The sequence below is a fragment of the Gymnoscopelus microlampas genome (genome assembly GCF_963454915.1).
Source record: "Gymnoscopelus microlampas genome assembly, chromosome: 12".
NCBI classification, from domain to species: domain Eukaryota; kingdom Metazoa; phylum Chordata; class Actinopteri; order Myctophiformes; family Myctophidae; genus Gymnoscopelus; species Gymnoscopelus microlampas.
In genome coordinates this window covers 35,602,009-35,624,508 of record NC_139949.1, presented here as the reverse complement: position 1 = coordinate 35,624,508, position 22,500 = coordinate 35,602,009, and the positions used below count along the sequence as shown (strand labels likewise).

General features: G+C 45.3%; 1 protein-coding gene across 5 annotated transcripts in view; it reads right to left on the bottom strand.

The window, feature by feature from the left end:
* tcf7 (transcription factor 7) overlaps positions 1-22,500 on the bottom strand; it is a 71,909-nt gene that overhangs the window by 27,558 nt on the left and 21,851 nt on the right. The window lies entirely within an intron of this gene.

Sequence of the window (22,500 nt, the reverse complement as noted above, 5' to 3'; positions counted from 1 at the left end):
TACTTAACCCATTAAGACCTGGAACTGTGTCATTTTTAGATTTGAGCTAAAAAGCATTATTTTACACTTTGGGCTATTCAAAAATAGCAGATCTACAAGCTCATAGCGCGGCACCGAGTGCCGCGCTACGAGCTTGTAGATCTGCACATGAATCCCACTTTTTACTTAACCCATTAAGACCTGGAACTGTGTCATTTTTAGATTTGAGCTAAAAAGCATTATTTTACACTTTGGGCTATTCAAAAATAGCAGATCTACAAGCTCATAGCGCGGCACCGAGTGCCGCGCTACGAGCTTGTAGATCTGCTATTTTTGAAAAATCGTGAAAATGTGTGCACATCTTTGAATATATACATTTTTAAAGCGAACATTTGTAACTCAAATCTTTGCTTCTGGGGGTCCCTGGAACAAAATATTTTGATGGGGGTCTGCGGCCAAATGCATATCGTTTTAGGGGTCCTTCACATGAAAAAGATTGAGAACCACTGATATAGAAACATACGTTTTTTAGAATACTGTTGAGATTTAGGAGACATGTAGAATCGGCTTCAGGTCTCAACGGGTTAATCGTACGACGGCATCGCATGCCCGAATACAGCAGATCCATAAGGTCAAAACCACAACACGTCGTGAGCGTTGTGAGCTTACAGGTCAGCTATTCTCGGCACGCGCCACCGCCATTCGACGGAGCGCAAATTAGGCATAACCCGGGAAGAAATAATAATGAGGAATGAAAAGTCGAACAAAGAATGGAAGTAAGACGGGTATTACTGAAGACAGGAGAGGGGGGGGGCATCATTTCAAGCATGGCTTGGAACAAGCAGATGTGTTTTGGGGTCGGGGCGGTGGGTGTACACGGTACATGTGCTCCCATTGAGCTCGGGCTGGGAACGAACCGGGGGGGAGGGAGGAGGGAGGAAAGGAGGGAGGGAGGGAGGGAGGCCCATTTGATCGATAGGCCTTTGATGATGAAGGCAGGCTGCGTGAGAGCTTGTTTGCTTTCATGTTTCTGTTTACAAATGGCTTTCAATAACTTACGTGAAATCCAGTTATTGCTAATGCTCCCAGCATGCTGGCTGCCATATGATATGTCACAGCGGTTTGCAATGTTGGAGGTATAACATACAGCTCACCCACCAGCAGGCCTTGGACAAAGTTCCAATTCATAGATTTGAACCAGTCTGTGTGTGTATGTGTGTGTGTGTGTGTGTGTGTGTGTGTGTGTGTGTGTGTGTGTGTGTGTGTGTGTGTGTGTGTGTGTGTGTGTGTGTGTGTGTGTGTGTGTGTGTGTGTGTGTGTGTGTGTGTGTGTTTGCGTGTCTTTATCTGCACTGTTGTGTGTACGCATGAGTAAATCTGTGAAATTACTTATGTCTTTGCATAGTTTGGCAGACACATAGATTTTCGCATATTGGAGGAGAAAAAAAGGGTTTTCGTGACTTCTTTTCACGCAGCGATGTGCTTGGTGTGTGTGTGTGTGTGTGTGTGCGTGTGCGTGTGCGTGTGCGTGTGCGTGTGTGTGTGTGTCTACAGAGAAGCAGATCTTTGCTACTAGCTGGACCCCCTGCCAAGTTACAAAGTGAATGTCTTATCACTTAAAGGCAGATCTTCCCCATGCCCTGCTCAACATTAAACACACGTACACATACGCACACACGCGCACACACACAGGACTGCAAGAGTATTCTACACCAGTGGTTATCAAAGTGGGGTCCGGGGACCCCCAGGGGTCCTTGAGGGGATTCCAGGGGGTCTGCAGCAAAAGTAGTTCATATATTTAATATAGCATCACAATCATTTCAGCAACTTTATCCATTTATATGTTGGATATTCAAAAATAGCAAATCTACAAGCTCTGCGAGCTTGTACTGTACAATCTGCTATTTTTGAGATAAAAAGTAAAACCTAACATAAATCTTCTCTTCTGGGGGTCCTTGGCACAAAACCTTTTCAAATGAGGTTCCGCGGGCTAATATGTGTCAATTTGGGGGTCCTTGGCATGAAAAAGTTTGAGAACCATCATGCTACACGGCTAGCTGTGGAGCTCAGATCCCACTGCCTCTGTAGTGAGGGGTGGAAGGGGGCAGAGGTGTCTGCAATTCAAACGACATGCCAGCCTGAATCCTGTTCAATCCTGAAGACGTGTTGGGAAACCCTGTGCAATCATGTGGGCTGGAGTGTGTGTATATATCCTGCAGCATTCGGGTTACGGCAAATCAATAATCAATTGCCAATAAGCAAATACGGCTTTGTCTAAATAAACACTGCGTCAAATGAGGTCGAAAGCGGTTTTGGCTTGAGCTCACAAAGTTTTCACATCATTTTGCTTTATAAATAAACGTAACTTGGGGCAGTGTAAAAGAAATCTAGATCCTGCCACGTTTTGACAGCGTTTGATATATAAAACACATGCGAGCACCATAGGCTACACATGCAAGAGTTACACTTATGAAAACATGCCCTGCCTGCTGAACGTGAGGCCTTAGCGCACATCGCACACTCATGCGCACACTTACTCATTCTGCCATTCTCCACATGTGTACGGATGACGGTGTGCTCATCACGCACACGTTTGTATTACTATGCTTGTGAGGACATCAACCTTTTTACGACGTTGATGTTATGAATGCCATTTGTAACATTTTAGCCATTTTTAACCCCTCATACTCTACCCCAAACCAAACCTTTTCCTAATCGTAAGCCAAACTCCCCAAATCTTTTCTTCACCATAAAACAACGATAAATGGTCCTCACAATGTCTCTTTCTCAAATTCTACAATATTTGTCGGGTATTGTATAAGTTGTATAAGTATGGTAATACAAGCGCACGCGCACACACACACACACACACACACACACACACACACACACACACACACACACACACACACACACACACACACACACACACACACACACACACACACACACACACACACACACACACGCCGCGCGCGCGCGCTACGCCCGCACGAGCATCTGTGCCAGGCCCCTTTAGATGTTAGCTGTGGATCTGTTTCACGTGCTGAGGTTGATGTAACCGTTTTCCTGTAACATTATAGCCGCAAAATCGCCCATTTATGTTTCCTCTCTTCCTTAGGGTAATTAGCAGGCCTTGAAGTGGCTTTTTCCGCGCCTTCCTTTTTTACACAGACTCAGGGAGGCTGACTGAGAGCACTCTTGAACCTGTAATTATCAACCTCTCTCTATTTAAAAGGAAAAAAAAGAAAGAAAGAAAGAAATAGCCACACACACACACACACACACACACACACACAAACACACACACACACACCACACACACACACACACACACACACACACAACTTCCACATAATTATCTTACTCCGAGTTTGAAGCCCCTAAACCGACGAGTACATACATGCATATGTTCCCCACACGTACAAACACGTATGGACACACACACGCGTGCAAATCAGCAAAACGTATGGAAAAAGATCCCACACACGCCGGTGCTAAGTCAGGTGCTAAGATACCAAGCGTACACACACACACACACACACACGTTTTTATTACTATACTAGTGAGGACATCAACATATAGGACGTAGATTTTAAGACATTTTTAATTGATATTTTAACATTAAACCTAACGCCGAAAATGGCTTTTTTTGGGGTTATCCTAACCCAAAATCAGTTTTAACCATAAAACAACCATTTATTTTGTGAGGACCAGGAAAATGTTCCTCACAATATCTATTTCTCAAATTATACTATACTTTTGGAGACATTTGGTCCTCACACACACACACACACACACACACACACACACACACACACACACACACACACACACACGCTAAAACCCACAAACAGCTTCCCCAGCACAGCACTTCAATCTCTCCTGAATCTTGTACCTTCCGTTTGTTGATAACACATCAAAGATGTAATTACTTCAAAAGACGCGATTACTTCACAATTCCAATTAGATATCAACACCTTTTTGAGTGCGTCGGAAAAATCCTTATGTACCGTCAGACTCTCTGAGGTTTATTTTCACTCTTAAAAAAAGAAGGCCTTTGATTTATTTGCATAATTTTGCCCTGTCCTTTTATCTCCGAGCCTGTTTGAACGGGAATGAGCCACTGAATACAAGAGCTAATGGGGTCCCAGACATCACTTGGGCTGTGATGACAATCTTCCGCCTTGACCCTGACACACACACGCACACACACACACACACACACACACACACACACACACACACACACACACACACACACACACACACACACACACACACACACACACACACACACACACACACACACACACACTTGGATATACGTACATACGCACACACATGCACACAAACATGTTAAGCGTGTAAGCTCGTACGTATGCATACACCCACCCACACACCCACCCACACACCCACCCACACACACACACACACACACACACACACACACACACACACACACACACACACACACACACACACACACACACACACACACACACACACACACACACACACACACACACACACACAAACCTTAATTCACTGTACCTTGTGAGCTGATAAAAACACTCCACCCCTAATATATTCTTTAGTTTTGAGATGACACACTAAACACATCCCTCTCTCTGTTTTTGAAACGGAAATGAGAGGGTCCTTTCTTTTCTCTCCCAGAGTGCTTTGAGTGTAATGTCTTTAATCTCTCATTTCACCGAGATGGAACATTAAACACACTTACACTCATTCTCTCTCTCTCTCTCTCTCCTCTCTCTCTCTCTCTCTCTCTCTCTCTCTCTCTCTCTCTCTCTCTCTCTCTCTCTCACACACACGCATGCGCACAGGCGCGTGCGTGCAGGTGTGCACAGACACTCAGGCAGTCCTCCTGGACAGCCAGAACTGAATGACAACGGGGGACAATTATTTGGGAATTAATGACAAATGCACCTTTCGGTCCACAAGCCTTTCAAGTAGCTGCTATCAAAACGCTTTTGGTGAAAAGAGCGTTCTCCTCACAATGACATCTGAGTCGCTGATGCCGTAGCTTGTTTGGTGTCCCCTCTTGCAACGCCTGTCATCAAATGAATTGAGGTGGCACTTCATATACAACTGTCTTCAAAAGGACAATCAAAACAGCCATTGATAAACAGATCTCATTTTACTTTGCCTTTCACCTGTATGTGTGAACTGACACGTTTGCTTTTCATTTCAAGGACCCCCAGTTTGACATGCATTTGGCCACAGACCCCTATTTGATTTGATTTTCATCTATGGGACCCCAATCTACACTGCAAAATCCTCATTGTTAATTTTACTCAGAGAGTGTACAAATGGAACCAAATGAACCTGCAAAGGACCCTTTAGGCGATGGAATATTTGGGCTGAGGTGTGTTCAGAAAATTGCAACCGAAAAAGGACGCTTACACGGGATAAATACATCTGTTTTGGCATTTTTACATGAAAACCAATGCAATTTATTTGCAGCACTATCTTGATTTGAAAGCAAACTGACCCTCATCCTGGTGAAAAAGGTGAGCCCATCAAGTGCAGTGAGGTGAGAAGAGAATAAGTGTTTATTATTATTATAGTTTTAACTATTAGTGTAATTATAAGTTAAGTATAAGTTCAAAGTATAAGTTCAAAACAACTTAACATGAATCCAAGGTCATGCGTGCAATTTCAAATCTGCTGATACTAATGCTCAATTTGAACTGGTGAATGCTCGCTTTGAGAGATGCATTCAAACTTGACATACCCCATTTGTCACGGCAGTATATATTATAATTAGCATTAATAATTGTTTAATTTAAGCACGTTCTACACATTTTCCTATTAGCCAACTTGGCTACAACAACATCGACTGAGATTCTGTCTGTGTGCTGACCTATCTGTTCATCTAGTGTAGTAGTAGTAATATTAATAATAAAAATGAACTTTATTTGTATAGCACTTTTTAAGAGTTACAAAGCGCTTCACACATAATCAAACAACACAGATACTGTATTGTGCAAGAAACATAATAAGAGAGCATAAAAAGATAAAAGTGTGCGAGAAACATAATAAAAGAGCATAAAAGATACGGTAATCAAGTAGTAAAGTTGCAGTTCCAAGCAGACTGACATTTGTAAAACAACATTAAGGCACTGTAGCCATTAAAAAGATCACTTTTTAAACAAGGTGACTGCAGTATTATGTCATATGTCAATGTACACCTCCTCAGGACAAACAATTAAGAGACTGAATTATGGATTCCAGTGAGGTAAGGCTGCACAGTTAATCAAAAGTAATTGAACATTTTTATTTTATGTTTCAATTATGCAATTACTGCATGAAACTTTGCAATGAATCCAAACATCTTATTTGTTCAGCCTTTGCACAGTTACCCTCGTCATGAGGGTTAATAGCCAGCATATTGCGCAACCCCTCTCCCCACCCATCAGGTTCACACAGGCCATCACATACAATAAACAAAATATTATCACTAATCACGTGATACAATACTAAGCACATAACTGGTACTATCAATTTAGTCATAGTCATGTAGCCTATAATGAGGTGCTCGGCATTAGATTTAGGCAAAACATATGAATTGTCCCTCCTGACTCATATTATATGATCATACACATGTGCGATTGTGTGTGTACACACACACACACACACACACACACACACACACACACACACACACACACACACACACACACACACACACGCACACACACACACGCACACACGCACACGCGCACACGCACACGCGCACACACACACACACACAAACAGAAGGCTTTGGGGTTTTTGTGGGTGAACAGAGGGAAAAGAGGCCCAGAGTAAAAAAAAAAAAGAGTGAAGAAAAGAAAAGAAAGAACTAGCTGGGTAAAATTCCCCACACCTGGCTGTGGGAGAGTTGTAGAGAAACAGACAAACAGTGGCCAATGAGCTGCCAGACCTGAGAATCTCTCGGAGCGTTTGATCCCATGGCAGCTCACATGCTAGATTAGATTCAGCTGGTAGCAGATTAGATTGGATTACAACAAATAGGACGGCATCAACGACACCAAGAACCCCAACAACCCCCCCCACCCCCCCGCCCCACACACACTTCCATCGTCAGATGGGAAATTCGATTTCTATAAGCGGTACATCAACAAAGTCAACGCTGTCGCGTCAAAAGTACAACAACACAGCCGCTGTCGTGACAAATTATGAAGGATTCATTTTGAAACCGTACTACTGTGTGAGTGAATAAAACTCTCTCAGTGTGTTTTCTCTTCAAAGGGGCCTCTGAGAAGAAAAAACAAGGTTATTCTGCCTTTTGAAAAGAAAATGGCATGTCAGGGAATTTTTGAGAATGACATTGTCGTCCACATTTCTCCTTCAAATCCCCCTCGGGTTCTATACGGAACTCTTACATGGGATTTTGGTTTACAAAGTACACCGTTTTCTCTCTGTTCTTCAACCACATTAATCCTGGCAGCCCTATTTTGGGTTACATTTGCAAAGCTGTTTTCACTATTTGTCATACGACGAAGACTGCAGGGCTTAAGTGGTTAAAAGAAAACAAAGAGAGAAAAAGTGAGAAGATAAGTGCGAGGTGAGAAAACAAAAAACAAAAAAAAGGGCTTATAAACCACAAGATCTATATATGGAACATGCACTCGGTTCGATGCACCAGCCATTTATTCTGTTGGCCCCCCAAAACAAAGCAGATATATCACCTCCTTTACTCCCCTCTCAGCCCCGTCATGCCATCAACCACCCTCATTATCTCCTCCTTCTCCTCCTCCGGTACCTCACGGCCGTTTGCAAACCCCACCCAAAAGCCAGGCGCAGCAACAAAATGAGCAGCACTTAATGTCGGCGGAAATTTGAACGGAGGCCCTTCTCCCCACCACAGTATTATTCAGCATTCACCACAACATTTTTTACTTTTCGTTGAGTGAAGAACTGGTGAGCGTGTCTTGTACCGCTGCCCCGCCTTGTTCTGGTGCCAACATGTCCGCTGCGCTCCCTCCCTCCCTCCCTGCCCCTTCGCATGCATCACACACCCCTCCGAATATACTAGCAACATTTACTAATGAAAAAGTACTTAATATCAAATACTTCTGTTCCTTTAAACACTTACACCCTGTATAATTTGTTGACCGGTCACGGTGCCCCCCATGGGTACCCTCCCTTTCCCCCTACACCAACTCTCTTTGCTGAAAATAGCCGGTCTATAAGCTCACAACATGTCGTGATGCGTTGTGAGCTTGTAGATCGTCAATTTTGTACGTCACCATTGTACAACGAAGTGTAATACAGGGTTAAGTGGTTAATCAGACTAATAATTATAGACGATCATAAAAAAATGAGATGTATTTTTCCTGATTAACCTACTTGAGCTAAATTAAGTAGTTTATTGGTTTTAAATATGGGTTTGGATATATATTTTGGGTTAATAGCCCAGCCCTACCTCCTTGCCTCGCCCCCCAGAAGCCAAGCCCATGCAGTGCAGTGGAGTGGGAGTCCCAATCTGGAAGTCATTGACTTCTCCAGAGCTAGGAGCCCAAAATGAGCGGCTCTTAGTTGGAGGTTTGGGCGACATCAAAGCCCGGGGAACCATAACAACGCTGCTATGTTTAAAAAGAGCCAAATTCACCCCCCGCCCCATGCCCGCCCACTCCCCAATCTTTCACACACACACACACACACACACACACACACACACACACACACACACACACACACACACACACACACACACACACACACACACAAGCGCGCATACACAGGGACACGCACACACATACATACGCACGTGCACACACACACACACACACACACATACATGCACGCACCCACACACACGCACACATGCTCGCACGCACGCACGCACGCGCGCGCGCGCGCGCACGCACACACACACACACACACACACACACACACACACACACACACACACACACACACACACACACACACACACACACACACACACACACACACACACACACACACACACACACACACACACACACACACACACACACACACAGACAAAATCACATACTGTATGTATGTATGCACAGAGTCATGTACAGTATGCATAAGTGCAGATTCACAAAAGCACAGCAAGACACACCCAAGTCCACACACACACACACACACACACACACACACGCACACACAACTGGAACATCTGGGCTGTGGCCGTGATGAATCAGAAACCACCATTCCTTACCAGAAGTACAGCAGCGTGTGTTCCTGTGCACATAGGCATGACTCTGCATACCAACAAATAAACCCTAAACTCATTTTCATGCGCTTCAATTACATTTTAATGATACAAGCTTTTTGTTTTGTTTTGTTGTTATCCCAAGAACAGCCAGAACTACTGGGAGCCTCTGTATGTTACCTACTTCTTATGGTTGAGGAAGACAAGGCCGTCAACCATCAGCGCACAGCGTATATAGCCCTGCCGTGGTTTTGTCCTATGCAATAAAACAACTTTTACACTCCGTTTGAATGTAGTGTAAAAGTTACCCTAGCATCCCAGTTCTGTGCATGTCATATAATAGGCACACATTTGGTGAAAATCAACTCACAAGACAATTCATGGTGTCCATTTGAAGCTAATAATTTGGTAGAAGCTTTTACCATTTATGGCGTCCCCTACAGGTGGCAGTGAAATCACGTTTGGCTCTGCAGTGTTTAGTGGCCCCTCGATACGTGATTAAAATTTAGGACGGATCAGATCATGATTTTGGGCATGATCTGCAAAGTCTGGAAGCCAATCGTAGCCAATCTGAATGGAATATGAAATGTATGACTGATGTATCTTGATCACATGACTCCAGAGATAATGTGTACCGATGTGTGTGAGTTTTGGACACAATCTTTAGGAGTAGTAGCAAAACAAGTGTTTTGAAGAAAATGCAAAATGGCAACAAAAAACACCTATTGGCAGGCGGATATCGGCTATATGGAGTGTGTTGTGTCATGATGCAAGGAATTTGATTGTATGACCCATGGTTCAAGAGTTTTAGGACAAAACGTGAAGCAGGGTAAGCATTCCTCCCTGGCCTACTGGGAGTGCGCATGCAAAGTTTCATGCCGATCGGTCCAGCAGTGATTAGCTGTTCACAGATAAGACAGACAGACAGACAGACAGACAGACAAACACACGGACAGGGGCAAAAACATCCCCGCTCCCGTTGAAACTATCAGGGTTGCATCAAACAGAACTCAACCCTTGAGGCCGGGACATCGCACTTAATATGACACCGCAGCCTGGGCGTCTGTGTACCACTGCGAGCAGAACCTCGGAGCTACCCAGAGAGACAATGCCCTGCTGTTTATGGCTCAGGGCCCATGGATGTTGGTTGGATAGCATATTGAGAGAAAAACCAAACCATGCCATTATCATGACACTGCAGAGATGAGTTATCATGTTCCTAATGAGTGCAGACAGAGACAACAATGTGACGGAGCGTCCTGTCTTCGAGTCTCCTCAGAAATAGTCTCTAAACACTCACCCCCAAACAACCTAATTAATGGTCTACTTGTTTATACCAATTGGAGATTCCACAATTATCGGTCTTCGTGTTTATGTCACTTGGGATCATCGTCCGCGCCGAAAATATTGACAAGAGGGAGTCGAGAGGAAATGAGACGACCACAAAGGACATAAATCCTCCCTTGTGTGTGAGAGCGCACACTTCCTCTGGGGGCCAGTTTGTTCAGACAATAGATACAAGCGCACCAGGAGGCCACATTCGTGCCTGTCTGTCTGTCTGTCTTGTGGGAATCCAGTTCACAGGACCTAGAAATCAGGCGGTTTGATAACGGCATTGTCACAGAGAAGCATTGAAAGTTCTCTCCCCACCGGAAACGGTGTGTGTGTCTCATCTATTCTGGGCCCATGGCCGAGAGTGTTTATTTGTGTGTGTGTGTGTGTGTGTGTGTGTGTGTGTGTGTGTGTGTGTGTGTGTGTGTGTGTGTGTGTGTGTGTGTGCGTTTTCCTCAGAGACACGCTGTTCGTCTGACCTGGTTTTTCTGGTGGCTGTGGTCAAGGATCAAAGCTTCAACCCATCACGGGGGAAAACCCCCCAAAACGGGTGACCCATGGGTGAATCCCCTGCAGGGTACCATGCAGCACGCTCTCTCCCCATCCATCCATGCCTGTAGGGCTCTGTGATTTTGCTCTAGGACGGCCCTCAGTGTGGGTCTCATCCTATCAGTAGGTTGGTCTAGTCCTCCAGACTGAGGTTCCCAAACTTTATCAATTCCAGAACCAAAAGTGTGAATTAAGAACTTAATTAATCACAACATTTAAAATATATCAAACATGGCTGATCTTTTAAATAGGCTATTTCGAATAATGTTTTAATTTAGAAAATACAAAAATGTCGTTGTTTTTTTCTAATCGGAATTGAACTTTTTTTTACCCAAAGTGGGTATTGACCCATGTTTGGGAAACAGTGGTCTAGTCCCCTGCATTATCTGTGCCAGTCCATTCATTGTGAAACTGCACAGCTTTCACTCATTCATGTCTGCCTAGAAGCCAGACCGCATACCTAGGAAATGCCATCGTGTGTTAACAAAAAATCCCTTGCTTTCCAGATGACTGCAGTGACGCGTTTCCGATGTACTACTTTCATGCCTATTATTTAATGAATCCAGTCAATGGTAACCAATTATCAGTAAATGTACTTGAATTCAAAGTAAAAAAATACTAGGCGGCTGGTATTGACCACTGGGAGACTGTTCAATGAAGTGATTAGGAGCCTTGCTCATAGGCACATTGACAGACAGGAAAGTATCCCTTGGCATGGTCATTCTGACGGCTCTTCCATAATATTTCTTGATGTTGTTAATTATGGACACGACCCAATGTTATTTATACAGAGAAATCACTTTTTTTATGACGGTGTGCATTCATGTATATGCGTAGGGTGTCACCGTGTTCGTGCATGTGTTTATCATGTGTATCTTACATACAGCGTTGATTGAAATGGTCTTATAGGGGACTGAGGCCATGTCTAGGGTATGTCAATCAGATGACATGGCCTCCCGGCTTTAGAAGTCCTATTAACATGCATTGGTGCTTTCTGTCTGATCTATTGCTTTGATGTCTGTATCAAAATAACTTATGTCTCTGGGCGTCTGTGTGCTACGGGAGCCTTGAATGTGATGCAAACCCAATGCCTTGTGGGCATCGTATGAATTATGGCTTTACCCATCCTCACAAACAGAGGGATTTTCATTTTTTGGGCGAACAACAGGTAGAGTTACCGTCTCGCTCAGGGACAGCTTGGCAGGACTTATGGTTGTTGATTAAAGCCAGACCAATATATCGGTTTTGCCGGAACCTGCGTCCCTATTTTGGGCATGTCATTATAGGCAAAGTTTTCCAAACATTTAAAAAAATAGACCAGTAATTTTGGCCAACACATCTGTAATCGGTAGTCTAGGTCTCCAAAATTGGGATTGGCATCGGACCCCAAAATCTGACGGACAAATGTCGGCTAGTGAAATTATGCTGTGCCTAACCAATAGCCTTGTTAAACCTGCCAAACTTCCGCTGCTTTTGTTTAAAAAAAGAAGAAAAAGACGATTTTGAACACCACTGCTGGCCTCAACATCCCTAAACTTCCACTTCAACGCATTGCCATGGAAACGAGAGTTTTCCATTGTCTATACCTCGCTGGCTGTATGAACCACGTGCGCTGCAGCTGGACTGAGGTACCATACCCAACTGGTTGTCCCTTTCTTGCACGGCACTTACTGGACCCTCCATTGAGAGTTCCTACATCAAAGACCTGCCAGAAGAGAGCATCCCGTCCAAGAGGGTGCGGGCGGGGGGGGGGGGGGGGGGGTGTGGGGGCGGAGGAGTGTGACCATACTTCAAAGACACAACCGTGAACCGGGAGCGCCATACACTGCTGAATGTATACACATCAATACTGTATGTTGTATTCATCTTTGTATTATGTTTATGCACTGTGCTGCCGTGTTGTGTGTGTGTGTGTGTGTGTGTGTGAAACGATCTCAGCATTGTAAATGATTCAACAAATGTAAATTGAGTAATATTTACTTAAACGTTTACAATGGGTGAATAGTTTAGTTTCCTCTCAACAATAACGTTAATGTAATGTCATGTTTCTGATATAATTACCAAATGCACGTAACCCATGTTACAAAATGTTTTTGTGCTCTTCACCGTGGTCTTGAAAACAAGAACACAAGCCTTAACGACGATCAGCGAGGAGATGGTAATAGAATGCGCACGCACGCGCACACACACACGAACGAACATGCACGCGCACACGCACGCACACGCACACGCACACGCACACACACACACACACACACACACACACATACATCCTCCGCCCTGTGGTTGAGTGACGAATCATCTGATCACGCCCCCCTCCCTCCCTCTCCCGCCCAATCACAGCATTCCTTTGAAGCGTCCTCAGAAAGATCAAGCAACCCTGCTTTGAGAGGGGGGGGGGGGGGGGGGGTATTTAAACTTTAAAGACCACCTCCTCACCTGAGATTACGGTCATTGGACAACATGTCGGGCACTCAGCGGTGCCGACGAGCCCTGTCAGCACTTACAGCTGACTGGGAGGACGAGGTGATGCTGACCGGGGCGGGCTGTGACCCTATGATCTTCCTCAGTGACAGATGACACTAACAGAGGAGCCTGGACTGACTGCTGCAGGGTTCTAACTGATGGCCTGCCTCAGTTAAAAACAAAAGGGGATGAGCTCTGACGGCTGCGGGTTTCAAACCGACAGCCCGCCTCAGTTTATACAGTGATATATGAAGACGTTGTGCCTCATAGCAACGGGTAGAACAGTGGTTCCCAAACGTTTTGGGCTCAGGGTAGCCCAATACAGAATGTGTTCATCCAGGGCACCCCAAATGACATTGTTTCTCTTCACTCTACTTCAGCTGATATGAAATATTTTGTATAAAGTGATATTGGCAAATGTTCTAATATTATCAAATTATTCCGCACCCAGAAGGAGGGATGGTTGACGGTGGACGACTCGATGGATGTTTGGATAAATTATGTGGGGTGGAAGGGAGTGAGCAGAGCTAGCAGAGCGGGGCGGGGAGTGAGGGGCTGAATTAACGCTCCTCTCTCTCCTTTCATGTCCTAATTTATTCCGTCTGATTAATTCCTGGTACCCTCGTGGCTGGAGCGATTCCGCTGGATATGTACTATACTCCCCGCCCCACCACCACCACCCCTCTCCCCCCCCAATAGTCCCCGGCCCTCCTCCTCCTCTCTCCACCTTCTCTCTCTCTCTCGCTACCTCTCCCAGGACCACCTGCTGGGCTGGGCCCTTCTCTAACGCGCCATGTGGCGCTGGAAGGGAACAGAGTAGGCAGGCATGCTGTAACTATGGTAACAACAACCGCGGGGCCCGAACCGCAGGCCGCAGAGGACCCCCCCTCCCCCTCCCCCTGTTCTGTTGTGTTCTGAGGTCTGCTGTGTTCTGTTCTGAAAAGTCTGTTCTGTTCTGTTCTGTTCTGTTGTGTTCTGTTCTGCAAAGTCTGTTCTATTCTGATGTCTGTCTTGAGGTCCGCTTTGCACGGTTCTGAGGGCCTATTCCGTTCTGTTTGCCCACGACTCGGAAAACGGAGAGTCCATATTTTTGTGATAAACATGTTAAAAGTAAATTCAAAACGTTTCAATTTCAACTTGTAGATCGGCTATTATTTTTGAATAGCTAAAGCATAAAATAGGTTTCAAGTGGTAAAACGGATGTTTGATGCTATTATTAACTTATTTTTCTGGGGACCCTCTGAAACCCTCTCATGGACCCCTCGGGGGCATGTGCGTGTGCATGCGTGTACTGTATGTATGTATGTTTAGAATGTACAATCAATCAAGTCTCAAACAGCTAAATGAATCTTTGGACCGACTTCACGCTGTGAGCTTGTTGATCGGCTATTTTCAGTGAAAGCTTTCCCCACAATAACAGAAAACACACTAGTAAAGAGCCCTGAGGGACTCCGCTCAACCATAATGGGTTTAAGTGGTTATAAAAATCAATCAATCTCCCCCACTGCTGAACAACTCATGCTGGAGTCTGTGCTGCAGTTTCATGTTTCAAACGGTGTGTGAAAACCTTTGTGGAAAAGCCTGAAAGAGATGTAATATCCGCTTACTAACAGCACAGCACTACAAAAATGTTACAATACCGTGTCAGTGTTTTGACCTCAGGTCATACGAGGGATGGCAACTGTCAACTCCCGCCCAACAAAAGAAAAAAAATGCATTAACCCTATACCGTCCCTAGTCTGGGGGCTAACATTCACAGCGTATTGTGAGCTTGTAGATTGGCTGTTTTCGGGGGAAAGATATTTGGTGTAGAGGAAAAATTAAGGGTCTAGTATAGAGCCCTGGGTGGCTATGGTCAACTAAGTATATAGGGTTTAAGTGGTAAGGATTGTTTTGGTGCAGGGTGCGTCAGTAGGTGACCAGACGTCAACCATATGACCGCAATGTCATCCAGGTTCCCCATCTGAAAAGGTTTTGTGCCAGGAACCCCCAGAAGAGAAGATTTGTGTTAGAAAATGCTAAATACATTTTTTAATAGCCATCGTATAACATATGGATAAAGTGGTTAAAATGATTGTGATGCTGTATCAACACATAATGCTGGGGACCCCCTGGAACCCCCCCAAGGACCCCTGGGGGTCCCCAGACCCCACTTTTAGAAATGCTGGCTTAAATAAAGCAAATGGAGCAGAAACATACAGTCAGCGTACAGAATTTCACATTACATAGTACATACATACTGACATAGCACATCATGATATCTCGGAATCTGTCGAGAGATGAGGTCCTAGACATCCAACGCATGCAATATGCATGTATCTTCGTTTAATTTCCCTATGTAGAACAGATAAAGATTTATTGGACTAAATCGAATTACACATTGAATTCAGTCCACAACTGTGAGATATGGTTCTCTGTGTACAGAGACCAACCCACCATGGTAAAGTTCTGAACATGTTTGTTTTTTGTATCTCTCCCTCTCTCTCTCTCTCTCTCTCTCTCTCTCTCTGAGATGTTGGAGATGCATTTCATGTGTTTGGCAAACATCCTCCTCCCTGTAGTTTGACTGGCTTGAATTATAGATAGGAGACCCAAGCCACCCGCTGCTTGTTTGTTTGCTCAAGTCTTTGAGTAAGCAGAAATAGAGAGAGAGAGAGAGAGAGAGAGAGAGAGAGAGAGGGGCAGAGGAGGTAAGAGGGAGAGGGGGAGACAGAAAGAGCGATAAGACAGAAAGAGCGATAGATGAATAGAAAGCTGGATAGATAGATAGATAGATAGATAGATAGATAGATAGATAGATAGATAGATAGATAGATAGATAGATTGATTGATTGATTGATTGATTGATAGATTGATGAGAGAGAGAATAAAATTGCTGAGAGGGGAGTTGAAGACAAACAGGGGAACAAGACAACAAGCAACGACAGAGGGAAGGGAAAGTGTTGATGAGAGAGATGAGGACGGTGAGACCATCAAAGACACGCACTCACACAGAGGGGACAAAAGAAAAGACCAGAGATCTGAAAACGGAAAAAGAAAGAGCGAAACAAAAGGACAAATTTTGGTGGTGAACGTCAGCCATTGAGCAACAATGACCAAAAAAAGCCCAAAATCCTGCACGCCCCAAAAGCTCTCCCAGTGTTTGTTTGTCATGGAGGGCCACCTTACATCACTGACCACCCTCGCTGGACCTCAGCGGTGTCGCGGCTCCCATCCACGGTGGGGATCCCTGCTCTCGCCCGTCGGGATCACATTACAGAGGGGCCGGGACCCTCTGATGTGGCTTTCGATGTAGAGCGTACGAAACCCCGGCCCGCGACCACACGGCCCCGTCCTGCGGTCTCGGGCCGTATGAAAGAATATTTTTGAATGCCTTGTATATTCCCCAAACCATATTCAACCCCCCTCCACCGCCAGCAGCACCACCACCACCCCTCTCGCTCTTTAGCTGTGTGCCAGCAACATGCGGCTCTCATTTAGCTGGGGGTTTTGGTTGGGTACGATGGGGGTAAAAAAGAAAGAGGGAAAAAAAAGTTAAAGAAATCAAAAATGCTGACATCACTCCAGATGAGCGGTAACGCCGACATGGCAGTAATGACAAGTTCTATCCGACGGACGCACGCTGGCCTTCGGCAGCCTTCGCTCGAGGGAAGAAGAAAAGGTCAATTTGTGCTTTGTCAAAAGACGGCGTCGTCCGCCCAAAAATAGCCAATCTACAAGCTTGGGGCGCGTCGCTTCTGCGAAGCATGGTGAGCTTGTAGATCGGCTATTCTCGGTGCACGAAACCGCCGTATGACAGAGTATAAATGAAACAGAAGGGTTCCGCACGCAGCCGCGTTGTGCTGCCCTTTCTCCTGGCCTAGAATAACCAATGTTTTGTTGGAGCGGTCAGCGGAGAGGACGAGAAAGAGAACGGGAGGGTCCATGAAACAAACACACACACTTATGTAACTTTATGTTATAAAGAAGAACAAAGTTAACTTAACACCTTTTGGTTATTAACAAGTTCTATTCTTGGAAACAAACTATATGAATTCCGAGAGTAGTGCTGAAATTCAGGTTTGCTATTTATTTTCCCCAAAATAAGAAAATGTATACCGTTTGCAAGACATATCTATCAATCTGTCATCTGTCTGTCTGTCTATCAGTTATATAACACTGTCACAGGCTGATGTGTCCTTTACACTCATGGTTGGAAGGGTGATATAATAGGTTTTCAACAGTGTGTTGATGCCAAATAATGGCTCAGACGCAGTGAGGCTGAATGGCAAACAAAAGACAATGTGAAAGCCCTCAGAGGCCACCAGGCTAAACAACACAGACAGGATGTGCCAGAATGGAGGTTCTGTGAGGACGGAGGGACAGAGATGAGAGAGAATGGTCTAAGGGAGGGTACGGATGAGGCAGGACCTGAGAGATGGATGAATTATATAAGATAAATACTCGAACGGGTCAATGAATGAATGGACGGACGACTGTGGGGGGGGGAGGGGGTTGGTTTGGGGGGGGATGGTTCCCCCCACATGAGTGCACATGAGTAAAGTGTCCTTTGAGTCTATAATGCATCACACTTTTCAGCAACCCGACACGCACGCACGCACGCACGCACGCGCGCGCGCACACACACACACACACACACACACACACACACACACACACACACACACACATTAATTAAAGCCTTGACCATTCACCGGGCCTTGCACTGCATTAGTGAGTCGTGTGTGCGTGTGTGTGCGTGCATGTGTGTTCTCTTTAATCTTCAGGAGATGTTCTCATTGATGCACCTATTGATCTGATGTGGAGACCATTGCTTTTATCTCTAGGAACTCAAAGAGGTGTTATGAGAGGAGAAGCTACCCCACTACAGAGGGAGAGGGAGAGAGAGAGAGAGAGAGAGAGAGAGAGAGAGAGAGAGAGAGAGAGAGAGAGAGAGAGAGAGAGAGAGAGAGATAGGGGGGCGGGGGGGTGATGGGGTAAGGGTAGGTATAGCTTTCTGAATCAGACATATGTCTCATATTGTGGCATAAAATGGATTTTGTGGAGGTCAACTGGCCCTGCAGTATTTCAACAGTACAGTGCAGCTCCGCTACAGTAAGAGAGAGAGAGAGAGTTAAGCGAGGGCGCGCTGCGATCTAACTGACCACGACTGGAAGCGCTCCATAAAATCCAGCGCGAGCCAAGCCAGTACTGATGGATCGCACCGCGGAGCTGCATGCTCAGGCCTAGGGGGGCTCCCCGCGCAGCAGCATCACAGGGTCTGCCTGTCATCAGCGGCGATCGCTGGCATCTTGCAGCGCTTTTTGAGTGGAACGCTCTCTCTCCCTGCTGTGCTCTGTGCTCGTGTGCGTGTGCGTGTGCGTGTGCGTGTGCGTGTGCGTGTGCGTGTGCGCGTGTGTGTGTGTGTGTGTGTGTGTGTGTGTGTGTGTGTGTGTGTGTGTGAGGACATAGCAGGCATAGTGGTTTATGGAAAGCCTGCCAAGCTGGCTGGGTTTTACTAGCGCAAGGGTTGATATTCTGCGATCGATCATCTGTACTAATAACATGGTGACTCGGCCACACTGTGTTATTATCACCCCAAAATAAAGTGCCTGGCTTTAGCCGAGGGCCTGCAGGGCCTTTCCTCCATCCTTTGTCATCTGTCTTCTCTCCCTCTACCGCTCTCCTCTCAAGCAAGGTTCCTGCACACTGCAAGATTTACATCGTCGTATACGTTCATTGCGCGTGTCACACATGTGCGATGTGGGGGAAAAGTCAAGTCGTTATCCCACTTGTTAGATGTAGTTGTGGCGAGTTGGACTGAGTCGGCCTGGCTATGATGTACGCCGGGGCCATGTTTTACTTTAAGAAAACGAAACAAAACAAGGACAATTTGGCCCTGGTCGGTCTTGACTTGCCAGAAAACAACATGGGTTGGCAATTCTCCAAAGGGAGCTGGCAATGTCTTCCTAATCATATAGTGACTGAATCCCCTGTGCTTTAACACCCGTTTTGAAAGTGCGAGGCGCGACCCACAGGGGAGGTCGCCAGTGGACGCCCGTGGGGCATATCGGAAAGGAGAGGAAAACAAAAAAGTAAAAATAACTGAGGACTTTGTCAGCGCCAACAGCCATGTGGATCGGTTCGTAGACGGCCGTCCTTGACCCTGTCGCACTGAATGACCCTGACACTTCAAATAAATGTTTTTGCAAAGATGTCTTCAATAAGGATGGCTGATATCGTAGAGTCTGTGATCAGCAAAATACGTGTTAATTTATATCATTTATATCTACTGTACTCTCTCTTCTCTATCTCTCTCTATATATAATCTCTTGAGTAAAATGACGACTCATTTTGTTGCATACCTGCTCTGACGTTTGTTCTCCCTTTCCTGCCCTCCACCCATCTGTGCCCACACTTTTGTTTATTCTTCCCTCTCTTTCCATCTATGAATCCCTCACTCCGTTTACCACACCCATCACTCTTGTTACCCCAGAGCCGAGTTGGAGTCCAGTCCATATGTTGTCACTCACCCCACTACCACCACCACCACCTTTAAACCTCCATCCACCCTCCTCCTCCCCATCCATCCAACACAGCTCCAGTCTATCCATCCATCCATCCATCCATCAAGTCCTCCTTCCATCCATCCATCCATCATTCGTTCGTAACAATGGCTGGTGTTTGTGTCTGCGGTTGTCTGAATTGTTTAGTCGTGATTTGTAATGTAAATACGCGGTTGCATGTGACAGCATGCGCGTACACACACACAGTCACACACAGTCACACACATTCACACACACACACACACACACACACACACACACACACACACACACACACACACACACACACACACACACACACACACACACACACACACACACACACACACACACAGACGTACGTATGCGTACACACACACAAGCACACACCCAAAGGGAGAGAAATAACTAAATTTAAACATGCACGCACGCACGCACGCGCGCGCGCGCACACACACACGCACACGCACACGCACACGCACACGCACACGCACACGCACACGCACACTTGTAGAGCATGCAGCCAACTTGGCAAGCCAAGTTCTATTCTTCAAACTATGCCATTATTTGTTCCCTGCCTCTCTCTCTGTCTCTCTCTCTCTCTCTCTCTCTCTCTCTCTCTCTCTCTCTCTCTCTCTCTCTCTCTCTCTCTCTCTCTCTCTCTCTCTCTCTCTCTGTGCACAGTAATATCAAGCCAAATGGATGTGACATTTGTCACCGTGGAGTTAAATTACAAGGATTTTACTGTGTGTCTGTATTGTGTCCCATACAGCATGTCACTAACCAAGAACTCTCTCTCTCTCTCTCTCTCTCTCTCTCTCTCTCTCTCTCTCTCTCTCTCTCTCTCTCTCTCTCTCTCTCTCTCTCTCTCTCTCTCTCTCTCTCTCTCTCTCTCTCTCTCTCTCTCTCTCTCTCTCTCTCTCTCTCTCTCTCTCTCTCTGTGCACAGTAATATCAAGCCAAATGGATGTGACATTTGTACACGTGGAGTTAAATTAACAAGGATTTTACTGTGTGTCTGTATTGTGCTCCCCATACAGCCATGTCACTAACCAAGAACAGCCATGTTTGTCTCAGTACATTTTCAACCTCGTACACAGATACAGAGATCTCCATATATAGGCAGAAAAGGGGCACATCAGACAGACGGGTACAATGGGTTTTCTGACACTGCTGTTATTGCATAACCAGGTAGGACATGCATTCCCAACTCCCATCGCTCCCGACTTGCATCGTTCTCGGGTATGCCGGTGCCATTTCCTTACATTTTCAGGCATCTCTTTTCTCTCATGTATCTTATTCGACCTCACGAAGAGGATTTATGAATACAAGGCTAGGTAAACTAAATTATTGCTATGAATCTGTAGACATTTTTTTGTGTCCTCCTATATAGGCTATCGTCTATGTCGGGTGGAAACCTCATATGTCCAAAACTGTTACTTTTCAGGATTCAAGTTAACTTTTGATGCTTTTTGTGTGACACTGCCTGTAGTATGATTATGCAGGGTATTCATTTACGAAAATACACAAAAAGTTAGAATATGGAGATAGGAGATTTCTGCTCGACAGCAACGATAAAATTGTTTTTCCATTATACTGTAGGTCAAATGGTACTGCAAACGCATGGCTCCATTTGGTGCAGCAGCATGGAAAGAGGAGATACAGTTGACGCGTGCTATAAACCTTTGACATTTTCCGTCAACTCAAGCAGTAAACCGTTGGGGAGGAGCCCTGTTTGTGTTTGTGTGTTTGTGTGTGTGTGTTGTTCAGGTGACAATGAGACTGGGGGCCTTAATTTTCCATGGTAAACCACAATAGACTCAACCTTGCTTAACTGTACAAAACATGTATACAGACAGAGAGAGAGAGAGAGAGAGAGAGAGAGCATTTGAAAGGTATAGTGCAGAGATTCTTAAAGTGTTTTAATATGTGGACCCGCTTTGATTAACTAATAGGATTGATTAAGCTGGTTATTATTACTACCAGCTCGTTTCACATTGAAACTGATTGTTTGTTTTACTTAAGCGGAGGGTTCACTCCAGACTGAACTGGTACTTGCGTTTTAGACCAGAACGCATTTCGCTGCCCAGTGCTGGCAGAATCTTCAGAGACATGCGAGGACTTTCTTTCTTTCTTTCCTTCTTTCTTTCCTTCCTTCCTTCCTTCCTTCCTTCCTTCCCTCCCAGTGGTGAAAAACAGAAGAAAAAAAAAAGCATCAACAGCCATCCCTTTGGTTTCCCCTCATCGTAACGGCATGCCGTTGACATAATGTTTACTTAATGGATGCTTAATTGGAACCAGTATTCCACGACTTGATTTGGGATTAATATGATTCTGTGGGGACTGTGTGGGACCATGGGAGTTTGGATGGCACTCATTCTGCTCCCTTCTCTTGTGCTTGTTTATGACGGCCCATAGAGTTATGGCCTCTTTTTTTT